Source organism: Gymnoscopelus microlampas (genome assembly GCF_963454915.1).
Source record: "Gymnoscopelus microlampas genome assembly, chromosome: 20".
Lineage (NCBI taxonomy): Eukaryota > Metazoa > Chordata > Actinopteri > Myctophiformes > Myctophidae > Gymnoscopelus > Gymnoscopelus microlampas.
The window spans coordinates 46,249,073-46,273,720 of record NC_139957.1 but is presented as its reverse complement, the minus strand read 5'-3'; positions in this window follow the sequence as shown (position 1 = coordinate 46,273,720).

Sequence of the window (24,648 nt, the reverse complement as noted above, 5' to 3'; positions counted from 1 at the left end):
ACATGGGTCTGGTAGAATCGGGGGGGAATTGAACTCATGAAGTACAGTTACAACTCAGGTCTGTTTTTACTAAGTCTAGACTAGAGGGTCTAAGTGGTTAAACTGAAGTGATATTGATACACTCTAAATATTACCAAGGTATTCTGCAGCTCCCCTAGACTTGAGTCTCAGCACCCTAGTGGCACCCATTGAGAAGCCCTGTTGTAGACAGTAAAGAATAGTGTATTTAAACCTGTGTTCAGTGCTGGGTCAGAGTCTATGATATGTATTTAAACCTGTGTTCAGTGCTGGGTCAGAGTCTATGATATGTATTTAAACCTGTGTTCAGTGCTGGGTCAGAGTCTATGATATGTATTTAAACCTGTGTACAGTGCTGGGTCAGAGTCTATGATATGTATTTAAACCTGTGTTCAGTGTTGGGTCAGAGTCTATGATATGTATTTAAACCTGTGTTCAGTGCTGGGTCAGAGTCTATGATATGTATTTAAACCTGTGTTCAGTGCTGGGTCAGAGTCTATGATATGTATTTAAACCTGTGTTCAGTGTTGGGTCAGAGTCTATGATATGTATTTAAACCTGTGTTCAGTGCTGGGTCAGAGTCTATGATATGTATTTAAACCTGTGTTCAGTGTTGGGTCAGAGTCTATGATATGTATTTAAACCTGTGTTCAGTGCTGGGTCAGAGTCTATGATATGTATTTAAACCTGTGTTCAGTGCTGGGTCAGAGTCTATGATATGTATTTTAAACCTGTGTTCAGTGTTGGGTCAGAGTCTATGATATGTATTCAAACCTGTGTTCAGTGTTGGGTCAGAGTCTATGATATGTATTTAAACCTGTGTTCAGTGTTGGGTCAGTGTCTATGATATGTATTTAAACCTGTGTTCAGTGTTGGGTCAGAGTCTATGATATGTATTTAAACCTGTGTTCAGTGTTGGGTCAGTGTCTATGATATGTATTTAAACCTGTGTTCAGTGCTGGGTCAGAGTCTATGATATGTATTTAAACCTGTGTTCAGTGCTGGGTCAGAGTCTATGATATGTATTTAAACCTGTGTTCAGTGTTGGGTCAGAGTCTATGATATGTATTTAAACCTGTGTTCAGTGCTGGGTCAGAGACTATGATATGTATTTAAACCTGTGTTCAGTGCTGGGTCAGAGTCTATAATATGTATTTAAACCTGTGTTCAGTGTTGGGTCAGTGTTGATGTTGACAGCACATTTTGATTTGGTTTTAGTCATAGTCTTTTGAATAAAATTCCATTTAGTTTTAGTCATATTTTAGTCATGTGAAATATTTTAGTTTTTGTCTAGTTTTAGTCGACTGAATATCATGAGATTATAGTCGACTAAATCTACAGTTTATTTAGTAGACTAAAATGTATTTTGCCGGTGCCTGCCTTGATGGCGTCGTAATGGCTGATTTTACACTTGGTTGCATGCTGAAAATAGCAGATCTGCAAGCTCACGACGTTGTGAGCTTGATCTGCTATTTGTGTGATGTGTGAACGTATGTGTGAACGTACCTATAGGGACACTCAGCACAGTACACCTACACAACAGGATATACATATACGCCACATTTTAATCAAACGTGTTGTTTTAGCTGCAGGTTGTTCATGATCTGCTATTTTCAGAGCGCAACACCCGAGCGCAACCAAACATAAAATGACTTGTCTTTTAGTTTTAGCATTTTACCTTTTTTACAGTGGGCCGGGGCATTCGGGCAGGTGGCTAAATATGTATTTTTTTTACACAATAATTGGGCAATTTCTTTATTATTATTTACGATAGCTCTTCTAGCCCCCAATAACTCACATCTGGCCGTCAAAGACCACAGGACCTTTTTTATTGTGTAAAAAAAGGTCCCGTGTGTAAAACAAATACATATTTAGCCACCTACCCGAATGCCCCAGCCCACTGTAAAAAAGATTGCGAAAATTGCTAAAACTATAGAAAGCAGTAAATGGAAAAAAAATGAACACTCATCTTTTATTTACTTTAATTACAAGCTAAAACATTGTAAAAAAAAACAAAGTTGTCCTTTAAACAAACCTCAACACCTCCTTGCCCAATAACATGCTCACGTGTGCAACAGAAAATAAATGGCTTAAACGGAACTCAGTTGTCAAACCTTCTTGCCGATGTTCCATGGTGACGTTCAAATATCCTGTGAACCAATAGAACTCTTATCTTACAAGGGTAAGCTTGGAGAACGAGGCAGGGAGGTGAATTCTCCCATTCTACTATCACTGAAGCATGGACTTAGATCATTTTCATCTTGGAGCTCCACTGAGGGATGTGGAGAGGACAGTGACTCTGTAACAGGATGGTCTGTGGATGAGAAGTCACAATAATCACGTGACATTTCTTCTGTGGAATGTTGGAAGATATGGATGGTGAAAATGACATGGAGGACTTTATAGTATCTGAGGGACACATTTTAGGTGTCATTATTTCACGTTGAACATATCAGGGTGACTGGCCTTCAATCAAGTTGTGGTGTGGGAAGATAGTGGAGCTTCTTCTGCGTTATGAGCTTATCAACTATGATCAAATGTGCAGAATACATGGGGCTTAATTGGTTAATGTATGTTTTGCAATAATAATCTAAATCTATCTAAGTAACTAAAATGTTTTCATATGATTATCGTGGAGTAAAAAGCACAATTATTGCCTCCGAGATGAAGTGCAGAAGGATACAGCAGTGGTTCTCAAAGTGGGGTCCGGGGACCCCCAAGGGTCCTTGAGGAGGTTCCAGGGGGTCCCCAGCTAAATTATTGATAGTTAACCAAATGAACCCTTACAGGTCTGTAACTCTGAGAGTGTACAAATGGAAACACATGGACCCTTACAGGTCTGTAACTCTGAGAGTGTACACATAGAACCAAATGTCTGTAACTCTGAGAGTGTACACATGGAAACACATGGACCCTTACAGGTCTGTAACTCTGAGAGTGAACACATGGAACCAAATAAAGGTCCATTTGTACACTCTCAGTGTTACTGTAACACATCTTTGGGGTTCCAAAGATCGATCTGTCTGTCTGTGTCTGATTGTCTGTCTGTCTGTGTCTGTCTGTATTATGTGTGTGTGTGTGTGTGTGTGTGTGTGTGTATATATATATATATAGCTTGTTTTCAAGGCCTGCAACACAGCGTTTTAATGATAAATGTTTTTTGTATGGGATGAAAAAAAAAGCTATATTTCACCGGCGAATAATTGAATATTCGACTACTTTTAGGTGGAATAAGTTTGTGACACTGCCACATAAATGTGTGAAATAATGTATTTCCTGTCCAGGTATGATGAGTAGCCTATTGAAAGAAAAAGATACACAAGAAACATAACATACTTGGTGATAACAGGGGAATATATTGGTTAAAATATGGTTGAATATTTAACACCTAAACGTAGTGTACGGTAAAAATGTTTTGTTTTGTGTAAGATTATTATGGCCATTCTGATTCATTTTCTGTTGACATGGTTCACGCATAGGGGGCGCTGTGGGGAAAAAGAAGCAAAAGTTCCACAGGAAGTGAGGTATCAGGAACAGCTAAATAAATGTACAGGAAGTGGGTTCCATTTTAGGTTTTGAAAAAGATGTTTGGTGGTGTTTGAGAAGGAGTCTCTTGTAAGCCTGTACTACCAAGGAATTGATAAACAACTGAGTAGTGTGGCCGGAGAACTTATTGATCTGGAAGGAGAGAAGTTTGGTGGAGGAACATTTCTGAGGGTTTAGTTCTGAAGCCAGTTAGAGCTTTTGGACAAAGGAACCCACGTGACCTCCTGACTTGAAGGTTGGGTGAGGATTGTATTTTTTTATGCAATGCATTGACTTTGTATTTGCTGACTTTGCGGATTATTGGATTATCGTAAAACAGAAGATCTACAATACTTTTGTATTACTTTTGGGCAGTGGTGGAAAGAAACTAAGTACATTTACTTAAGTACTGTACTTAAGTACAATTTTGAGGTATTTGTACTTTACTTGAGTATTTCCAATTTCCAATACTTCTCCTTCTACTCCACTACATCTTAGAGGCAAATATTGTACTTTTACTCCACTACAATTATTTGAAAACTTTAGTTACTTTGCAGATATAAATTATAATATTATGAAACATACATTAACCATTTTAGCCCTATTTTATACCCGGTACCCAAGTGAAGCATGGCATACTACATATTGGCTAGATCATTGTTTGTCTACTGCAGATGCTCATGCCTCACTGGATAATATAGAGATTCTGTATGGGTTGGCCACTTCTGATCATATACCCATTGCCATAAAGATTAATGTTGAGAATGTACCCCAGCTGACTGTTACTGGTAGTGCTGTTAACAAAGGGAAGCTGGTGTGGTCAAAACTAACCAAAGAGGACATTGAGAGATATTCTATCCTGTCAGACAATTTTTTGAAAAATATAGAACTGCCCAGGGATTCACTAATGTGTTTAAATGTGAACTGTACAGACCCGCATCATGCTACTGATTTGTGTGCCATGTATGACAATATTGTATCAGCTTTAATTGACTCTAGTGAGACATTCTGTAAAATCAATAGCAAGGTTTTTAACCTCAAACCCGGTTGGGATGAGTTTGTGGCTGAGCAACACTCTGAAGCCAGAAAGGCCTTTAAAGTCTGGTCTGAGGCAGGCAGGCCCAGACAGGGGGACTTACTTGATCGTAAAAAAGAAACAAATGCAAAATTTAAGCATGCCCTTCGTTTTATCAAGACAAAGGAGAACACAATGAGGGCAAATTCTCTTGCTAGGAAAATGCAAAAAAGCAATTATGATGACTTCTAGAAAGAGGTCAGGGTCATGAATAATTCTAAAACCTCTTTACCATCTGATATTGAGGGTGTCTGTGGCCAAGAAAAGATTGCTAAAGTGTGGCGGGAAAATTACTGTAATCTTTTTAACTGTGTTAAGAGCAATGCTGTGGTAATTGATAATGTTGATCTATCCCCAAACATGGTAGTCAAATCAATTGATGTTTCTGATGCCATCAAGCTGCTTGACAACAACAAGGCTTGTGGACTGGACTGTATTACTGCAGAACACCTAAAGTATGCCAGCTCTAGGCTCTGTCCCCTGCTTGCTATGTGTTTCACAGGCCTCATGGTTCATGGTGTTCTTCCTGAATCTATTATGTCTGTTCTGCTGGTGCCTGTCTTGAAAGACAAGGCTGGGAAGCTAAATAGCATGGACAATTACAGACCGATTGCCCTTGCCAGTATCTTGTCTAAAATATTAGAAAGAATTCTCCTAACTAGGCTGGAGATGTTTGTTCTCACTACTGATAATCAGTTTGGGTTCAAAAGAAAACATAGCACTGATTTATGTATATATGCCTTAAAGGAGATAGTTGACAAATACAGAATCCAGAATTCTACTGTATTTTTATGCTTTATTGATGCCTCTCGAGCGTTTGATAGAATTAACCATGCAAAGTTATTTATGAAATTGATTGATAGAGGTGTTCCAAGATATTTAGTTAGAATACTGGTCTTTTGGTATGCACGTCAGATGTTTCAGGTAAAATGGGGCAATTGCATTTCTGAACCTTTTCATGTCAGTAATGGGGTACGCCAAGGAGGGATTTTATCCCCCGTATTGTTTAATGTTTATATGGATGACCTATCAATACAGCTAAATGGGTGCAACACTGGCTGTCTTGTGGGTGACACTGTTGTCAATCATCTCATGTATGCAGATGATTTGGTTTTATGTAGTCCATACAGTGCTGGCCTTCAACAATTATTGAGGATCTGCACACAGTATGGTAAAGACTTTGACATCAAATATAATGCTAAAAAAAGTAACATCATGATCGTGAGAAGCAGAGAGGACAGGAAAGAATCCTTCCCTGCTTTTCAATTGTGTGAGAGTCCTCTTTTAGTATGTAAGGAAACTAAATACCTTGGTCATGTCCTCACTGATGATTGGATGGACGACAGAGATATCTATAGACAATGTAGAAAAATCTATGGACAGGCAAATATGCTGCTACGGATATTTTCTATGTGTTCTGTTGATGTTAAGTGTTCACTATTCAGAGCCTATGTCACACCTCTGTATACGGCTCATCTCTGGTACTCTTACAGGGTGAGGAGTTTGCAGAGGCTCAGAGTGGCGTATAATGATGCCCTGAGGTTGTTAATTCACATACCTAGATGGCATAGTGCCAGTCAATTGTTTGTGTCCACTGGTGTGCCTACTTGTGATGCACTTTTAAGACAATTGATGTACAAATTTATGTGTCGGCTTGATGTGTCCGTGAACAGCATCATAGAGGCCCTAACCAACCCTATGAGAAGCAGTTATAGATACTCATCCAGGCTTAGAGAGCATTAGCGTAATAGCCTATACACTTTTTAAATTATTGACTTGGCGCTTGACAGCCGCCTTATGAATTGGTGTGAGTGGGGAGGGGTGGGGGGCGGGAGCGCTTGAGTGATGTTTTGTTTTGATTTGTATACATTGTATATTTTTACACTGCTGTCTCTTTTTTTATATTATGTGATGTCTTTTCTTTTTATATGGACGCATGAGTCTGGAATAAAGATTATATATATATATATATATATATATATATATATATATATATATATATATATATATATATATATATATATATATATATATATATATATATATATATATATATATGATGTATATCCTATTTTTGTTAACTATTAGTTAATATAACAAATTAGGCCAATCTCTCAGTCGAATAATAATCAGTCATAATTCGACCAAGAGATTGGCAGTCGACTCAGACTCCCCTCGACTGATTAGTCGACTATTCGAATAATCAATGTCAAATTAAGTGACTAAATTTGCCCATTGAGTTATCAACATAATGTGATGTACATGCATATTATTAGACTACCCAGGTGGTACACGACAAGTTGTGTTTTAAGCTCTACCAAAAACCTCTGTAAATTCTGTAGAATATCGCAGTATATATTGCATCTCAATATATCGTGATACAATCGTATCGTGAGGTTCTTGTCAATACCCATCCCTACCCTCTGTGCATGAGTTAGAATTGTTGTGTGTGTGTGTGTGTGTGTGTGTGTGTGTGTGTGTGTGTGTGTTCCAGTGTTGTAATGTCTATGTGGAAGGACAGCGCCCCAGCTCCTAGAGGTCAGCTAAGGTCAGGTGGCATCTGGCAAGTATTTCCAACTGCTTAGTGATGGTTTGTTGATAAGAGTGTTGGCCCTTTCGCCAACCCCCACCTAGGGTATGGGCGCTGATGACGCGGAGGAGAAGACACGCCCCCAGCGCCCACAGACAGCGTCCCCCGGCGGGAATCGAACCCGGGCAGACACCTCTTATCTCCGTATGTTTACCTTTTTCGTAATTAATGCCCTACCTCGTCATTCTATGTCACACACACGTAGCGAAAATAGCCGATCTACAAGCTCAAAAAGGTTTTGAGCTTGTAGATTGACAATTTTTGCTATTTTTTTTATTGGAATCCTGAAAAGTAACATTTGTATTTAATTACAAATGCATTCAGTACTTATGTTAACGTTATGAACTTAAATACAAATACATTGGACATAAAAAAGACAATATCATTGTAATAGTAATACTAAGTTGTATCTATTGACTTCAGGCTAAGTTATATCAACTAAAGTTATCAAGCAATGTGGAATGGAGTTGGAGTTGAGTCAAATAACATTTATTTCAGTTACAGATGTGCCACTTCAAAACTTCACACGTTACTGTTCTTTCCCTGAAAGTGCCCTGAAAAGGCATTTTTTTTCCTCCCTGTTCTGCCCTTAAAAAGGCACTGTTTTGCCCCTGAAAAGAAGTTGTCACTACACACCCCCGTTTTTCCCTTCAACAGACATCCATATACATGAGAACAAAAGAATGTGTGTTGAAGAAGGTGTCAGACTCATTATGAGGCGAAAGGTGATTTGAAGAGGTCCTTGACCAGTTGCTCAAATTAATTAGCATCATAAAAGCAGTGATCATCAAAATAATTCAGGTTTTTAAATGCCCTTCTTTGCCCCTCTTATTGCCCTGGGAATCCCCTGAAAATGTACTGTCTTGGCGATGGCAGGACATTTGAAGTTTTGAAATGGCACATCTGTAACTCAGCATGGACATTTATATACTTAAGTTGAAATAACAAGTTTACAGTGATACAGATGATGATAACAATCGCCCGCCCAGGTCCTCCCCACTGGAACTAAAGTGACGGCGTGGGGCAGCGAACTCACATTTCTTCTGTGGTTATATTTTGGAAAAAGTATAGAACGAGAAAGATACAACCCTTCCGGGTCAAATATCGTTGTCCGGATTTTGCTTTGATCTCACGGTGGTTTTCATTTCAGAATGCACTGAAGAGACAAGTCGTGTTTCTTCTAGACATGAGGAGGGAACCGATGCAGCCGTCTGTGAAATCCTAAAAGAACTGAAGCATCTTGAAGGTAAAGAGACAATGATTAAAATACAATCTTTGATTTAAAGACTATGGTGTAACTTCACACTGTTATAATACAAGGTTATTATAATGTGACGTCACACTATTATAATCCAAGGTGATTATGTAACATTACATTGTTATAATAGTAAGAGTCTCCTTTGTGTCTCCTACTGGAACCGCTGGGCATCAAATTATTGTCTTAGGAATCCAACAAAAACAAAATAAATATCCATGAATTCAAGTCTGCATGGGGTGACTAATCCATAGAGCAGTGGTTCTCAAACTTTTTCATGTCAAGGACCCCCAAATTGACACTTATTAGCCCGCGGACCCCCATTTCAAAAGATATGCCAGGGACCCCCATCAGAGAAGTTTTTTTTACGGCTCTAGCAGTGATTCTCAACCATTTTAATTTCAAGGACCCCCAGTTTGACATGCATTAGGGCTACAGACCCCAATTTAATGGCATTTCAATCACTTGGACCGCAATTTATATTGTAAAATCTATGTCATTTTAACTCTGAGAGTGTACAAATGGAACCAAATGGACCCTAACGGGTCCATTTGGTTCCATTTGTACACTCTCAGAGTTACAGACCCAGAAGGGTCCATTTGGTGCCTAATCCATCATTTAGCTGGGGACCCCCTGGAACTCCCACAAGGACCCCTGGGGGTCCCCGGACCCCACTTTGAGAACCAATGCCATAGAGCACAAACAGAGGACTTTTTACAACTGGAGTCCATGGTGGTGATTAGTTCACTGCCTTTACACACGCTATTTTAAAACAAGTTTAACATTCTTACAAATGTGAGCATGTTGTACTTTGGTACATTAAGTACAGTAATGTTGATGCAAATACATTTGTACTCTTACTCAAGGAAGAATTGTGAGTGGTGTCCTTTCCAGTTTAATTTTGACCTCCACAGATAAATATTGTGACAATCGCAGATCTACAAGCTCACAACGCCTCGCACTGCGAGGCGTTGTCAGCTTGTAGATCGGCTATTTTCAAAATGCTTGCCTTTCCCTTTGGGTCTCAACCCCTAGTTTGGGAACCATTGTATTTTGTAACCGCTACTGTTATTATGCAGTAGTATGGCATAATTTACAGTAATGCAAACGTTTAAGAAATTGTAAAAATGCAAAGTTGAAAATATTTTAATATTAATGAAATTCCCCCAGGGCTCTGAGATCTTGCCGATCAGACGTTACTGGTCGTTCCTAGTAAAAAAGACCAGGGATGGCCGCGCCTTTGCTGATGCCTCTTTGCTGATGCTCCTTTATTTTGCCGCGTTACTCCTCCCACAGTTTGAGCCTGACAGACTGCACAGTATGCTTAAGCAGACTGCTGATCACATAATCACCTCTGTGTCCTGTACAGACCACCATCCGAGGCCGGTCTCTTTGATGTGGGACCTGAGACGAGGGCGTGGCTGCACGTCATTGAGCTGGACATCTGACGATGACACACGAAAGAAGAAGACGCCTGAGTATCACTTCTGTTTGTAATATATTGTAATATATGTAATATCTGTTTGTTTATGTTTGTAATATATGTTTCATTTTGTCTCGCTGTTGATCTGCAGTGACCTTTGGAGTTACATCATGGCAAGGTAACTACACAATCCAAACCTCTACCAAAGTGTGTGTGTGTGTGTGTGTGTGTGTGTTTGTGACATGTGCACACCGTCAAAACACACAGGCTGACCGGAAAAAGCGGAGTGGATTCCTGGAGCTACCCCCCCCCCCCCCCCCCTCTCACACAAACACGGTATACCACCGGTTGCCTCATTCATTCGTTCGCCACCACGGTAAAGGCCGTGGGGCATTTTTATTTTGTCTTATTTTATTTTGGTTAACCAAGGTTTGTGAATAACCTGTTTTGAAGGAACAGTGGGTTGTGAATTGAAACTGTGTGGTATTGGACAAACCAAGTTTTTTTGTGTCTGTGTATTTCATTCATTCTGTTGTTTATTGAGTTGAAGGTATTCTTTTGTGGGTAATCAATCCCTGGTGTCAGGTTTTAAGGTTAATTTGGTTCTACTAATTGTGCATTTAAATCCTGTGTAAGGTTGGCTTTTAAAAAAGCGTTTTTTGTCCAAACTGGACTAAATTTATGTTAGGCTTTGGCCTAACTGGCACCCCAAACAGTAAAATCAAAGCTAAACCGTTACATAAAAAGTGGCACCCCAGATGTTTAAAAGGACCTCAATCTCAAGCAAAAACAACTGTGTTCACACAGGTGCAAAACCGGATCATTTTCAACAAACAAAGGAACAAACAAGCAAAACTGTGCAAACAAGCTCAGTGCGAAATAACAATTGTATTTATTCAAACGCAATCAAAAAGGGGAAAATTAGCAATTTCAAATTTGCAAATTTTGATGGAAACTTGCGGGACTTTGATGAAATGGAAACTCAACACCCGTGTTGGTGTCAAATCCAAACAAATCACCACCACCAGCCTCAAACAATGTCAACTCAAGCTAACCAGCCTCAAATACATGAACCGGATGGAAATTCACCTGCAATAAGTGAAATAATACAAATCAATGAACCCGGATCAAATCCACGAACCAGATGGACAATCAATCAATTACAGTCTAATTGATATGGACATTTGCGTCAATGTCACACCCGACCACATCCCTCCCTTGTGGCCGACCTCTTATATAGCACCGGGACCCACATTGGTTGAACTGGCTGATGCTGATGTCAAGGACAGCCTTACTCACACATTACAATCACTGACTGCTCGAAATCACACCAAAATGCAGGATGAAATGAGAGCATTTAAGGAGACCATGGTAGGCCTACACACAATAACCACAACAGTGGAACGAGGTCACAGCAGACTGCATAAAGAAATGACTGACCAGCTGGATTACCTCAGAACACAGTTCACTTCTAGCATGAACTGGAAATTGAAACAACATCATACTGAAGTTCTGAGGGATGTAAATACTGCTCTGTCCCATATTTAACACAATTGGGAACACTCATTTTTAACACAATCATCAGTAGCAACATGCTTGAAAAATCTGGAGACCATGAATACAGAAATATTAACAATACAATATCTGTCCTTGAGCACTACTTCAGTGGCTGGAACTGCTGCTTCAAACCACACTACAAACCAGTTCTCCTGTCATAACATCTACTGCACCATCTGGTAAGGTGCATCGGAGGCCGGTCCCTTTGATATGGGACCTGAGACGAGAGCGTGGCTGCACGTCATTGAGCTGGACATCTGATGATGACACACGAAAGAAGGAAGACGCCTGAGTATCACTTCTGTTTTTAATATATTGTAATTGTAATATATGTATTATTATGTTTATGTTTTTAAGGTATGTTTCATTTTGTCTCTCTGTTGATTTTCAGTGACCTTTGGAGTTACATCATGGCAAGGTAACAACACAATCCAAACCCCTACCAAAGTGTGTATGTGCGCGCACACACACACGCACACACACACACACACACACACACACACACACACACACACACACACACACACACACACACACACACACACACACACACACACACAGATTTACACACAATATGTGTTTAAATCAAATCATGATGTGTACGTAAATCATCGGTTCTCTGTTAAATCTGTCTACGGATATTTCGTAACTAATCGACTACTGCACCTGTAATGTAGCCTATTGTAATATGTTTCATTTTTTCTCGCTGTTGATCTGCAGTGACCTTCAGATTAATCAAATTGTTTGATAAAGCAAGGGAAAGTCATTCATTATTGGTGGTTTTGCCATTACCTGAGGAGGAAATTGCAATGCAAAATGCATGGTTTCAACTTAAAAATGTATATTCTGGAAGGTCTTTACAGGATGTACACCTGTTGCTATCAAAGGTGAAACAGCAAATGCATGTCATTGTTCAGAAGGAACCACCAATACATGTCACTGTTGAAAAGGAGCCACAAACACCGGTCACTGCTGAAAGTTAAATGTTGAGTGCTGTACATTCTGATTGGACCCCATGACAGTATATCAAATGTTTCAAAATCAAAATCCACAAACAAATCCAATGCGTCAAAAGCATCTTTAACTTCATCTGCTCATCATAGCTCAGGCTGAAAAGGCTGCTCTCATGGAACAGGTGGCTGCCTTACACAAAAAAACATGAAATTGAAGCACAACAGGAACAACTCAGAATGCAAAAGGAGCAATTGGAAATGGAGACTCAGCTGGCAGTAGCAAATGCAAAGGCCCATGTACTGGAAACCATGGGCCCAGGTAACTCATAAAGAGTGTCAAGTGGGACAAACTCAAAGAAAGGAGCTGCTGCTCCAAAGGAAACGACCCCGTTCAACCAAAATGCAAATACATACTTAACTGATCAAACTCCACAAAAAGGAAATGTGACAATGGAAACCACAAAGCCTCCCTCCCAGCACAGGTTGTGAGGCCAAAACAACCATTTCATGAGGAATCTGCCAAAGCTCATTACATGACTCCTCTAATGCAATACTCTCTCCCCAGGCAAAATGTTCAAACTATATGAATATAACATTAAAATGTGCAAACTGAAAATGTACAGGTTCATGGGAAAAAGAATGTTCAAGGTTATGTAACTCACGCTACACCCCCTGCAGGTGATATTTGCAATGTGCTATGAAGACAGAATGAAATAAAAGAGCAAAAGAGCTGCTCAAATGGGAATGAGCACAAGATAGCAACGGCATATATGGAAAAGGCTTTTGCCTGGGCAGCTATCAAAATGGAGGATGTGAAAGGATTGCAGGCATTTTCTCTCTTCCTCAGAGGCTGTTGCAATGTGATGGAAAATATGGCTTATATGGAGGAGATGAACGTTGTTGGCATGGACATCGTGCTAAGCTTTCTGACCTTGTAAAATTCATAGAGCGACAGGTAAAAATACTGTCTGACCCGCTGTTTGGAAACATCCAAGATGCTAAGCAAAACTGTCAAAAAACTGTTAAAACCTCAACCATCAGACAGAGAGAAGATAGACTACTTAAAGGAATATGGAGTCTGTTTTGGCTGTTTGAAAAGAGGACACTTAAGCAGAGACTGCACAAGTCGTTTAACCTGTGATACATGTAAACAAAACCATCCTGATATTACTCCACATTGAAGAAACAAAAAAGAAATCAATAGGAAACAATGCTGTCGTCTCACTTCATACATGTCGTCAAATTGGGGTCGGTGATGAAACCTCCATCTTCTCCATAGTAAGTGAAGAGCCACAACGGAGACAGTGTTGCAAACATATGCCTTTTTGGACCATGGAAGCACATCCACTTTCTGCACTGAAAACTTAATGAGAAGGCTAAACATTACCTGACAAAAAAACAAATATTCTTCTGCGCACAATGAACCAAGTGAAGCCTGAGACCAGTCACCACATCTCAGGTTTGGAAATAGCCAAGTTGGATACAAATGATTTCATACAACTCCCTAATGTGTTCACTCATAAAACCATGCCCTTTTCACAACACAATATTCCAAAACAACAGGACTTGTCACCATGGCCTTATTTGAAACACGTCAAACTGCAAGAAATGGTGTTGACCTACTGATCGGCAGAAATGCTTCAAAGTTCCTTCCTTGGAGGTGGTCAACAGCCTGGCAGATGGACCATATGCTGTGAGGACCCTATTGGGGTGGGTCATCTATGGTCCCTTGATAGGAGACGACAATGTCAGGGATGAGACTGGCTGCCCTGCTGCGGCTGTCAATCATATCTCCATCCAGAAAAACAATCTGGACTTCAGTAAAAGAACAAGCAAGGAAATGGAAGCCAAGTCAGGGTAGGATGAAAGATGGACTACTGCGTGAAACGCATCTGTTCCGCAAGGTGGCTTGCCTCCCACAAGAAACGTTGGTGGTTATGTCCTCAAACCCTTTTGCCGTGGTCTGGAACAGCAATATTAAAGGTTTTTTTTTTCTTTCAGCTATTTCCCATCACGGCTGCACCTTCCTCGATCATCACCTGCTTCTCTCTCAGCACACCCTAAATCTGCTATTTGTCTTGTGTTTCAGCATCCTTCTCCCAATGTCACCTCCCTCTGCCGCAGATAAACCATCTCTACCTCACCTCTCGCTTTATCCACCTCTCTTGCTTTATCGTCTAACCTCCTAACCTGGGCTTATACTCAAATGTAGTCATTTCTGATCTTATCCCTTCGTGTTGCTTCTAATGAGAATCGTAGCATTTTCAATCCGGCCGCCTCTAGTTCTTTGCCCTCTACTAACATGACCACTTGCCTGGTGATTTATTGACTATGCATGATGGGTAATTTTCTTAATCCAATGTATAAGTCCAATGTCAAAAATGACAATCAAATGCTTTAATAAGGCTGTGTATTTTAGATATGGATATGTTTATTTTTACTTTATATTGCAGCCGTATAGGTGCCCTCCTTTCCTATCGCACCAAGGAAGTTAAAGTCCAGCCAGGACAACAATGTGTTACTCAATGCTTGTTGAGTATTGATGTCAATTTATGAAATATGATAATGATGTATTGGGTACACACAACATGAAATCAATTACAAGCTGATTGTTATGTTTCAGACTCTGAAAATCAAGCCCTGGATGGCCTGGTGGATGTCGTGGTGGACACCATGTCTGTCGAGTGGGATCATGCTGAGGGGTCTCGGCACAGGGAAATGTCTACTCACAGTGAGTATGCATCATATTTAAACATTCACCATTTTGTTTACAAATTGATATTTGGAATCTAAGCACATCATTTTTTTTACAGGCTCTGGACATGCAAGCCTAGCACCTAGGAGCAGAGATACGTCCACACCCAGTGAGTATAAATATCATTTAAACAGTCACCTTTTTCCTTACAAATCAATATTTGGAATTCACCTTTTTCCTTACAAATCAATATTTGGAATCTAAGAACATTATTTATCTTTTCCAGGCTCTGGACATGCAAGCCTAGCACCAGGTAAGGTTAGGGCACAGCATCAGTAGCGACTGACTTCTACTGCTTGGTCTCCAGCCCTTATCGCTGCCCTAGTGATTTTCTACAGCAACAGCTCGGAGGCACTCTGTCGGGTCCAGACATGATGACAGGTCCCACCGCAGTGATGGGTCGAGGGACACGGTCAGGTCCAGACATGGCAGATCCAGGGACACTGCCAGGCATGGTGGGTTGTCCAAAGGCCCCAAGTGATCAAAACCTTTATCATTCAGAAAACAGTATTGTGCACCCCTAATTGTTACAATATGACATATTTATTATTTCTCATCTAATGTATAGTCATCTGTCTTGGAAAGTTTTAATGCAAAAATATCACTTTGTCATTTCTAAAACTTACTTTTGTTCTCATTACAGGTGCTATGCAGTGACTGAGAGGCCACCATGGGCATTCCCATTGCCAACACAAGGTAAGTTCTGAGCTATTTCAATGAAGACAGGACACTGGCAAAGAAAACTAGGGGACACTTTTAATTTGCAACCCTTCTTTCTTCTGCCCTTTCTTTCCTTTACTGTTCTCTCTGTCCTTGTCTCCTCTCCTATCGGGACACAAAAACTGCTCTTCAATTATAGCAGTGTTTTGTATCATTGTAGGGTGGTGTCTATAATGTCAGATAACATGTATTTGTGTTAATATAAACTTACTCATTTTTCAGCATACCAGAAGAAAGTCCTAACCATATTAATAGACATTAATGAACCTGCCTCTTCAGCGGCCAGTCATGTTGAGAGAATGGAGAACTTGGAGGACTTCCAGAGAGAGGAGCAACTCCTCAGTGATGTCCAAGCTTTTAATACCCTGGTAGGCTTTACAAGAGTCTGGAAGTAATGAACAGCATAAGATGCACTCTCACACTTTTTATGTTCCTCTGGGGTATGTCAGTGAAAGTTTTCATGGACTTATTCCAACAGGTGCTGCGAGCCTGCGACTTTCCCGTAATGGAGGGAAGGACATTAAGGACTGTGTCCACAAAGTTCTTGACAGGTATGTTTCAACATACACTATGAATTAACCCTTGTGTGATGTTTGGGTGCGCTGTGGTTTCCAATGTCTGAACAATGATTTTGGTTCATTCTTCTAGGTGAGGGCCTGACTGCATGTTTCCATTTATTAGCCTTTTTTTTAGCTTAACACCTGAACCCTCCGTTATGTCTTGAAAATTACATAATGGTTGAACATTAAGTGAGAATTTGTAGTATAAAGAGTTTATACCATGTTTTACAATAAATCCTAATCCTACTACATTATTAACATAAATGTCATTTGTTTTTATTCAGGCTCTTCAGTAACAGCCTGATGGCACAGTTCAACATGAAGGGGGGGGGAATAGAAGACTGCTTTGGAGAAGACTAAGACTTGCCCCCCCGCCAATCTCTAAATTTAATTGGGTAAAACATGTCCTTCCCTGTTGACATGAAAAAATATAATGCCAACTGTCTGCCGTTGGCTATCATAACATTTTAAATAACTGGTGGTGGTTAGGTGTAGAAGGGAGATGGTTTTGTATTAAACTAGTTGTGGATGTAGTATATGAGCCAGACAAGATTTCATTATCGAAAGAGTGGGCAAAACCAAACCTATATTAAATTGTTCATAGGGTCAATACGAGTAAATAAATGTATGATAACCTCTCCACAGAAGTAGCTTTTTCATGGTTATCACACATTTTGTAATTTTCCCCATACTTACATGACAGGTGAAAAAATGACAACATTTAAAAAAGAGTTATCATAATGAAACTTCTTGAGTTGATTACTTACATGAAGACAATGATTTATCGTATTACAAGTTTTCTGAAATCGTATATTTAAATATGCAAATTAGGCATTAAGAAAATATGCCCAAATTTGCATACCTTTCCTGAATCAACATTGGAACATTGGACAAAGCCAGAGTCAACATACTTATTTCATTTTGTTAAGATGTTGGAGTCAAAGGTTTTTAACGATGGAATATTCAATATCTGGCTCAATTTTGGGGCTCAGGCTCATGGACTAAATGCCTCATTTGCATATTTAAATATACAATTTCAGAAAACTTGTAATACGATAAATCATCGTCTTCATGTAAGTAATCAACTCAGGAAGTTTCATTATGATAACTCTTTTTTAAATTTTGTAATTTTTTCACCTGTCATGTACGTATGGGGAAAATTACAAAATGTGTGATAACCATGAAAAAGCTACTTCTGTGGAGAGGTTATCATACATTTATTTACTCGTATTGACCCTATGAACAATTTAATATAGGTTTGGTTTTGCCCACTCTTTCGATAATCATTGCTCAATTTTGGGGCTCTGGCTCATATGTACAAGCAACACATTTTTGCATTTCAATATGGAGACTCAATACATGCTAGGCATACAGGGGAGCAAAATACCGTTCTCCACAACTCATGGTGCACATTTAAAAAGAGGCAAACATTAAAAAGTAGAGACAACATTGGTAAGTGCTGATGCATTCAAAGTGCTATCCAACTTTCAAAATGTTGGTTTTGGGGGCAATATGGGGGCAATATGGCGAGCATTCAGGGTTCTGATGGTTTGGGGCAGCTGTTGGATGACCTGCTGGTGCTTCCCCCTGAGCTCTTGAACCTCCTACCCGATGGCAGGAGTTCAGAGATGGTGGAAAGGGTGGGACGAGTCAGTCATTATGCTCATGGCCTTCCTGACACATCGACCTGTGTATTATGTCAGATAGGGACTAGGACAGCATGTTGCACATTTTTATTGTCCTTTTCTACTATGCAGATGCAGTCATGAAATTCAACCCAGAAGCCACAGAGGACCTCATAAGGCAGCATGCCGCAGACCACCTCAAGAAGGGGAGGCGGAGGACACACAGCAGGCACTCAGGACTGATTTAACTTGAACTTTCAATGTCCATTGTGGTGGATATTGGTGTCACAGTATTGTACAGTATTGTGTATTTTGTACTTGTCTTCTGTTCTGTTCAATATGCAGTGACCTTTGGAGTTACATCTTGACAAGGTAACTACTAAATCCTGCTGATCACATAATCACCTCTGTGTCCTGTACAGACCACCATCGGAGGCCGGTCTCTTTGATGTGGGACCTGAGATGAGGGCTTGGCTGCACGTCATTGAGCTGGACCTCTGATGATGACACACAGAAGATGAAGACGCCTGAGTATCACTTTTTTTTCACTGCTTTTAATATATTGTAATATATGTAATATCTGTTTGTTTATGTTTGTAATATATGTTTAATTTTGTCTCGCTGTTGATCTGCAGTGACCTTTGGAGTTACTTCATGGCAAGGTAACTACACAATCCAAACCGCGCACACGCACACACAGGCACACCGGAAAAACACACAGGCTGACCGGAAAAAGCAGAGTGGATTCCTGGAGCTACCCCCCCCCCCCCCCCCCCTCTCTCACACAAACACGGTATACCACTGGTTGCCTCATTCATTCGTTCGCCACCACGGTAAAGGTTGTGGGGCATTTTTATTTTGTCATTTTATGTATTTATTTTTGGTTAACCCAAGGTTTCAATACATTTGTGAATAACCTGTTTTGAAGGAACAGTGGGTTGTGAGTGACTCTCTGTGAACTGACGTTAAACTGTGTGGTATTGGACAAACTGTGGACTGGCTTGGGGATTATTTTACAATACAAAGTCAAGCTGAGTTTTTTTTGTGTCTGTGTATTTAAATCATTCTGTTGTTTATTGAGTTGAAGGTATTCTTTTGTGGGTAATCAATCCCTGGTTTCAGGTTTTAAGGTTCATTTGGTTCTACTAATTGTGCATTTAAATCCTGTGTAAGGTTGGCTTTTAAAAGGGCGTTTTTTGTCCAAACTGGACTAAATTGGTGTTAGGCAATGGCCTAACTGGCACCCCAAACAGTAAAACCAAAGCTAAACCGTTACACCGTTGCAAAAAGTGGCACCCCAGATGTTTAAAAGGACCTCAATCTCAAGCAGAGAGGTGCAAAACCGGATGCAAAACACCCGTGTTGGTATCAAACCCACCACCCTCAAACAAATCAGCCTCAAACAATGTCAACTCAAGCTAACCAGCCTCAAATACATGAACCGGATGGAAATTCACCTGCAATAAGTGAAATAAATCAGATCAATGAACCGGATGGACATTCTGCTGCAATGAGTGAAATAATTCAAATCAATGAACCGGAGCAAATCCACGAGCCAGATGGACAATCAATCAATTACAGTCTAATTGATACGGACATTTGCAGCAATGTCGCGGCCAACCTCTTCTATAGCACCGGGACCCACATTGGTGGAACTGGCTGATGCTATGGAAGGAATGCGTATTGCCCATCACCACCTGGAAACAATGGTCAAAATCAATTTCCAGCAAATAAAGAGAGCAAGAACGTAATACAGAGTCACTGAGAGATGTCAAAGACAGCCTCACTCACACATTACAATCACTGAGTGCTCGAAATCACACCAAAATGCAGGATGAAATGAGAGCATTTAAGGACACCATGGCAAACACAATAACCACAACACAATAACCACAACAGTGGAACGAGGTCACACCAGACTACATAAAGAAATGACTGATGTAGAGTTCATCCGTTTCTCAAGTAATTGTGTTAACAGAAACTGTGAAATGTGTTAACAGAAACTGGGCCTCACATTGTAGACCATATAACATAACTTTTTTCAATAACCAATTTATAAATCCAATGTCAAAAATGTCAATCAAATGCTTTAAGGCTGTCTATTTTTAATATGGATATGTTTATTTTTACTTTATAGTGCATCCGTATAGGCGACCACCTTTACTATCACACCATGGAAGTTGCAGTCCAGCCAGGACAACAATGTGTTACTCAACGCTTGTTGAGTATTGATGTCAATTTATGAAATGTGATACTGATGTATTGGGTACACACAACAATGAAATCAGTTATAAGCTGATTGTTTTGATTCAGACTCTGAAAATCCAGCCCTGGATGGCCTGGTGGATGTCGTGGTGGACACCATGTCTGTCGAGTTGGATCATGCTGAGGGGTCTCGGCACAGGGAAATGTCTACACACAGTGAGTATCACATTTAAGCAGTCACCTTTTGTTTACAAATCAATATTTGGTATCTAAGAAAATTCTTTGTCTTTTCCAGGCTCCCGACATGCAAGTGTAGCCCCTCGGAGCAGAGAAATGTCCACGACCCTTTCTCCATTGCACCAACAAATTTAAAGTACATTCAGGTGTTACATGTTGTGTATACTAAAAAAAAGCATTACCATACCTAATTCACAAGCAGTGAGTAAGTAGTTACAGACTCAATCACGTGTTTCAGGCTTGCCTCGCCCGGTGGAGCGTGCTGAGGGATCGCGGTGCATGGAAATGTCTACACACAGTGAGTATGCATCACATTTAAACATTTACCTTTTTGTTTACAAATTGATATTTGGAATCTAAGCACATTCTTTGTCTTTTCCTGGCTCTCGACATGCAAGCTTAGCACCTAGGAGCAGAGAAACGTTCACAACTAGTGAGTATAAATATCATTTAAACAGTCACCTTTTTCTTTACAAATCAATATTTGGAATCTAAGCACATTCTTTGTCTTTTCCAGGCTCTGGACATGCAAGCCTAGCACCTCGGAGCAGAAAAACGTCCTCCACACGCAGTGAGTATTCGTCACATTTTAAAAGGTCACCTTTTTGCTTACTAACGGAGCCATGTTAAATTTTAGAAGATGTGTGTTCTTCAAGAGCTCAACAAGCAAACCAAAAAGCAGCTAGAGGTCCTCCAAGGCTTGGCTATCGCTCCAGGTAAGTTTAGGGCACAGCATCAGTAGCGACTGACTTCTACTGGTTGGTCTCCAGCCCTTATCGCTGCCCTAGTGATTTCCTACAGCTTGGTCTAGGCCACCTGTCAGCAGAGGAGATGTGTGATTGTCAACATCTAAGACCAACCAGTAGGGGTGAGTCTCTTTCAGTGTAACATGGTATTGTAGTGGTATTATGTCCGAAAATGAAATGGCCACAAATGTTCTAGGTCCAGACAGTGATAGATCCAGCATCAGGTTCAGGCACGGTGATGGCTCCAGACACAGTGTCAGATACCGGCACAGCATCAGGTCCAGGACCAGCCACGACTCCAGGTACAGCAACAGCAGTGGCTCGAGGCACTCTGTCAGGTCCAGACATGATGACCGGTCCCACCGCAGTGATGGGTCGAGGGACACGGTCAGGTCCAGACATGACAGATCCAGGGACACCATCAGGCATGGTGAGTTGTCCAAAGGCCCCAAGTAATGAAAACCTTTATAAATTCAACAAGTAGTATCGTGCACCCCTAATTGTTACTGATAGAGTTAATCTTGATTATCATAATGTGTCTAGGGTCATAAACCTGCTTAAAATGTCAAATTAATATAAATGGTGTCATATTGGCCTAAATTCAGTCATGTACTCTATTCTGCTATTTCTCTGTCTATGCAAGGTCAAACTAGCTACAGGCTTTCTGTGGCTATCTCTTGGCTCCTCAAGTTATGTCAATATGGAATGTTTTGAGAACACTTCATCTCGGCGTATCTTTTCTAAGCTAACCCTTCTTTCAGTATCACAAAGTCACCACTGACCAGTGACTGGTCAGAGCCGAGGTCAACGTGTTTGAAACATGTGGACGCTGTTTGTCCAAAGATAAACGGTCACACCATCATCATCATATTCATCATCTACCATCATCATCCTCATCTGATGACGGCGTAATCATCACTCTCATCCAATCCAAGAAGTCCACCTTCGCCCGGAAACTCATCTATGTCACATCCTATGATGTCATATGTAAAATCCAGTGCTTTCTCTGTTTAAGGAGATAGAGAGACGACCGATGATGCCTTCAATACCTGTGATACTGTAACCTTCCCAGTCTCTCTGTCTGAATTGTTTGAATATATTTCACTACATCCAATGGCTGCCTGTGTTCTGAGTCTGGTACTTTGTGTGGGTGATAAGGAAAAAACAGCTCCATCAGTTACAATATGACAGGTTTATTATTTCTCCTGGGTACGATTTATAGTCATCTGTCTTGGAAAGTTTTAATGCAAAAATATCACTTTGTAATTTCTAAAACATACTTTTTGTTCTTATTACAGGTGCTATGCGATGAGAGAGGCCAACATGGGCATTGCCAACATAAGGTAAGTTCTGAGCTATTTCTATGAAGACAGGACACTGGCCAAGAAAACTTGGGGACACTTTTAATTTGCAACTTTCTTCCTTTACTGTTCTCTCTGTCCTTGTCTCCTCTCCTATTGGGACACAAAAACTGCACTTCAATTATAGACATGTCATGTCAATGACATAATGGTTGAACATTAAGTGAAAAATAGTAGTATAAACGGTTTATACCATGTTTTACAATACATCCTAGTCCTACTACATTATTAACATAAATGTCATTTGTTTTTCTTCAGGCTCTTCAGTAGTTGAACACAGTTGAACATGAAGGGGAAGGGGAAAAAAGAGAAGACTGCTTTGGAGAAGATTAATACTTTTTAAAGCAATACAAGGTAAGCCCATATTTCATGTTGACCAATGACAGACAACTGGCACCTGCCAATCTCTAAATTTAATTGGGTAAAACATGTCCTTCCCTGTTGACATAAAACAAATACAATGCCAACTGTCTACCGTTGGCTATCATAACATTTTAAATAACTGTGGTGGTTAGGTGTAGAAGGGAGATGGCTTTGTATTAAACTAGTTGTGGATGTACAAGCAACACATTTTTGCAAGTCAATATGGACTCACACTTGTTTTATTGCCACTTCCACAATACACACTAGGCATACAGGGGAGCAAAATACCGTTCTCCACAACTTATGGTGCATATTAAAAAGTAGAGAGCTGACAACATTGGTAAGTGCTGATGCATTCAAAGTGCAATCCATCTTTCAAGATGTTGGTTTTGGGGGCAATATATGGCGGGCATGGGTTCAGGGTTCTGATGGTTTGGGGCAGCTGTTGGATGACCTACTGGTGCTTCCCCTTGAGCTCTTGAACCTCCTACCAGATGGCAGGAGTTCAAAGCTGGTGGGAAGGGTGGGACGAGTCAGTCGTTATGCTCATGGCCTTCCTAACACATCGATCTGTGTATTATATCAGATAGGGACTAGGACAGCATGTTGCCGTTGCACATGTTTTATTGTCTGTTTCTACTATGCAGATGCAGTCATGAAATTCAACCCAGAAGCCCGGAGGCCGGTCTCTTTGATGTGGGACCTGAGACGAGGGAGTGGCTGCACGTCATTGAGCTGGACATCTGATGATGACACACGAAAGAAGGAAGACGCCAGGGTATCACTTCTGTTTTTAATATATTGTGATATATGTATGATCTGTTTGTTTATGTTTTTATTCTTCTTTCTTTCAAAATAAAGTTTATTTTGCCGCACGTCTACTCCCACAGTTTGGACCTGACAGACTGCACAGTATGCTTATGCAGACTGCCTATCACATAATCACCTCTGTGTCCTGTACCGACCACCATCGGAGGCCGGTCTCTTTGATGTGGGACCTGAGACGAGGGCGTGGCTGCACATCATTGGAGCTGGACATCTGATGATGACACATGAAAGAAGAAGACGCCTAAGTATCACTTCTGTTTGTAATGTATTGTAATATTGTAATATCTGTTTGTTTATGTTTGTAATACGTTTCATTTTGTCTCGCTGTTGATTTGCAGTGACCTTCAGATTAATTAAACTGTGTGATGAAGCAAGGGAAAGTCATTCATCATTGGTGTTTTTGCCATTACCTGAGGAGGAAATTGCAAGGCAGAATGCATGGTTTCAACCAAACATGTATATTCTGGAAGGTTTTGTACAGGATGTACACCTGTGGCTATCAGAGGTGAAACAGCAAATGCATGTCATTGTTCAGAAGGAACTACCAATACATGTCACTGTTGAAAAGGAGCCACAAACACCGGTCACTGCTGAAAGTGAAATGTTGAGTGCTGTACATTCTGATGACATTGGACCCCATGAAAGTATATCAAATGTATCAAAATCCACACACAAATCCACTCCATCAAAAGCATCTTCAACTTCATCTGCTCATCATAGCTCAGGCTGAAAAGGCTGCTCTCATGGAACAGGTGGCTGCCTTACACAAAAAAAACATGAAATTGAAGCATAACAGGAACAACTCAGAATGCAAAAGGAGCAACTGGAAATGGAGACTCAGCTGGCAGCAGC